General features: G+C 51.6%; 1 long non-coding RNA gene across 1 annotated transcript; it reads right to left on the minus strand.

The window, feature by feature from the left end:
- Positions 1-373: 373 nt before the first annotated feature.
- Positions 374-1,785, minus strand: LOC125964787 (uncharacterized). Its single transcript, XR_007478063.1, has 2 exons — positions 1,611-1,785; positions 374-562 (listed from the first exon to the last, which is right to left on the minus strand). It is a non-coding gene; the product is annotated as an uncharacterized LOC125964787 (long non-coding RNA).
- Between the last annotated feature and the right edge of the window lie 1,459 nt (positions 1,786-3,244).

Genomic DNA, 3,244 nt, shown 5'->3' on the forward strand with positions numbered 1-3,244 from the left:
TCGGCGCTGGCGCCTCACCTGCGTCTCCCACACCCAGCTCCACACACCTGGGCGCGCCCCACGGGAGCCACCGCTTGCGGCTCAGGCCCTCGGGAAGATTTATTGGCCCCCTCCCTCCCTTTGCACCGGGTCAGAGGCTCCTGCCACAGTCTGATTTCTCCCTTGTAATACTCACTGCGTCATCATCGTCCTGTTTAACTGCCTGCCGCCTCCTCGTGGTGGGCTGGGAAGGGGGTCTGCACCCCCGTGCTCACTGCCCCACAGTCTGCATGGAGCTCAGTCCTGGACGAGGGAGGGCTGGGCCGCTACTCACTTACCGCACAGCGCATCCCGACGTGAAACGTACAGTTGCCCAAACTAAGATGCCCAAACGTCTTAGTCATCTTTCCGCGGGTTCTCCTGGGTCTTCTATGTAGAAGATAATGTCATCTCTGAATGACAGTTGGGCATCTTCCTTCTGGGCCCGATCCCTTCTGTTGTTTTCCTCGTCTTGCTGTGCAGCTAAGAAGGAGACCTTCAAGGCAACGTGGAATAGATGTGCTGATTGTTGGCATATTTGTACCTGATTTACAAAGGGAAAGATTTACCATTTCAACATTAAGTATCATGTGCGATGTAGATTTTTGACTGTTACTCTTTGTCATTTTAAAGTAATTCCCTTCTAGTCTTAGTTTACGAAATTTCTCTTTGCATAAATGACAATGAACGCCAAATTTTATCTAGTGCGTTGTCTGCTCCACTGAGACGGTTTACCTTCTTTAATCTGCTGACGTATTGAATTATATTAGACTTTCTAATGTTCAAACGTGCCACATCCTTGCATTGGTCGTGATGTATTATTGTTTTATACCCTGCTGGATTTGATTTGCTCAAATTTTATGGAGAATTTTTAAAATCTATGTTTATTAGTAAAATTGGCCAGTAATTTTCTTTTCTATTCTTATTCTTGTCTAGTTGTGACATTGAGAATCTTTGTAGTCTCATGAGTTGGGGAAACTCTCTCTTTTTTCTATTCTCCCAGACAATATATGTACGCATAATAGAGACTCCTTAAACGTTTGGAAGAACTCATTTATAAAGCTCCTGGACCTGGTGCGGGTTTATGCATCTCTCCATTAACTGAAGTTTGTTAATTGTCTTGTTCAAGTCATCTGTGTCCTTCGACCTCGTGCTTCTTGTTTTTGGAAAGATTCTTAAATTTGTGTTACATTTCAAATTCAGTTTTCAACACTGTCAATTCTGCTCTGTATTGCCTTTACAAGCATTTTAATTTTGTTTTATTCTTTTAATCCAGGGCTGTCTTTGTCTCAGGCTGCATCCTTACCCGTTGCTCTTTTGTAGCTTCCATACCGTTCTGTAAAGTTAGTATTTTCACGTAGTTGTTTGAGATCACAAACAAGCTGGTTTCCAAGGCTGGCATCCACTTTTGCTGTAGTAAATCTCCTCTAAAGTATAAACTTACTTTTCTTCTTTAGGGCCATGCTCTTCATACTTTAAAATTTTTATGGCCCCTATATTGTTGTGGTTTCCGTTCATTCATCCGTAAACATGAAAATCTGGAAATGCCTACGTACACTGACTGTTAGAAAATATCCAACGGTACCTATTACCTTGAATACGTGGCTGTATCTAGAAGGTTCCATATCATTCTAACGTGCATTTTTCACACAACGCCTTGGTAAGAGAGTCTTGTCCACAAGGCTCAGCCCCTGTCACATCCTCCAAGGAGCACAGGCCCATACTGCTTTTCCACCTGGTGTAGTCTACATGCAGTTGACCACTGGAAACTTCACACAGGTCCTCCATCTGCGGACAGAGGCATAATAGAAGGAGGCCATCAGTAACCAACCGCACAGCACGGGGATAACACATGGGCCTCCTCTCAGCATCCTCATGACACACCAGGGAGTGACTCCCTGGATAGTTTGTCCAGGAAGATTCTGAGGCCCCCTCTGGCTTGGTGGGGAAGAGTGCATGGATTCATTAGTGATATCTACCAGGGGCGTGAGAGTGGGAAAAGGCAGAATGAAGCCGCTGTCTGCTGGCCCGTTCTAAGGGCTGTTCACAGCTGTGGCCGAAGATACAGGAACCTAGACTTGGCTTAAAGGGCCCTCGCCTCCCTGAAGCTTACAAGGGAGTCCGTTCCACAGGACTCAGCACTACTGGACAGTGGAACGTGCTTGCCCCAGACGCTAGTGACCAGAAATTGGCCAAAACCCCATCCAATAGCAGACTCAACCCAGGCCCGCCGTGTGGTTCATTAAGTGCAGAACCGCCCAAGCTGCCGTCGGACTGGCTGTGGAAGCACCGGGCTGTTCACGGCCACCGCAGAGCTGGGTCTGCACTGGCCTTGGAAGGGGCGTCTCCCGTTACGTCTGTGAGGACCTGCGCCCCACACTCTCCCTCTCGCCTACAAAAGAGCCGGCCACCAGTGGGCGCTCAGCCCTCCTCATCCAGGTAGCACGTGAGGCCACCCTGGCACAGGCCTGGGCCCCCAGATGAGGGGTGACCCAGGCTGGAACAGAGCCCTTGTCTTGGAACTTATGGCTGAGCAGTGGGATGCTGAGCAGGGATGCAGACGCCGGGTGCTCTCCCCACAGGGGTGCGGACGTGTACAGAGGAGGAGAGGCAGCTGCCCTGACATCAGAGGGGTCTCCCGAGCCTGTGATGTACTCCACCCCCCGACTTTGCTTGTTGACGCTGTAAGTCCATGTTTGATTCGGGTTTCTGCCCCTTATGACTGGAAGAGTCTTGATGAGCAGCACGGGGACTCCTTTCCCGAGACGCCAGAGACGTTGGTCCGTCTCCGTCGTGGAAGGACTGATGGGCAGAGGCTTCCCTCGCTGGCACCGCCTCCACTGCCCTGGAGGCTTTCCCGAGGCCCGGGTGCCCCCCACCTCCTCCGCCGAGGGGAGGGTCCTGCGGCTGGAGCGGCTGCCGCTCTGGGTCTACAACCCTCCAACCCCAAAGTGGGGGAAGGCACAGGGCAATCCGGAGAGCGACCTTCTCCCACTGACATTTATGTCTCAGTTCAGCCCATCTACGCTGGGGTCCCAGCCTGCGGCATGTGGCTTTTAGGCTGTGCTGCTGCCGCGGGGGCCTCCCGGGCTCTCCACGCAGGAAGCAAGAAAGGAGGTTAGGGGCTGGCGAGCCAGGGAGAGCCTGGCCGACGTGCTGGGCAGGAAGGATGGTGCGCAGAGCAGCCTCCGGTCCACACTGCCTGCAGCCTGCCCTTGCCAACGAC

This window comes from Orcinus orca, chromosome 6, assembly GCF_937001465.1.
Source record: "Orcinus orca chromosome 6, mOrcOrc1.1, whole genome shotgun sequence".
NCBI lineage: Eukaryota > Metazoa > Chordata > Mammalia > Artiodactyla > Delphinidae > Orcinus > Orcinus orca.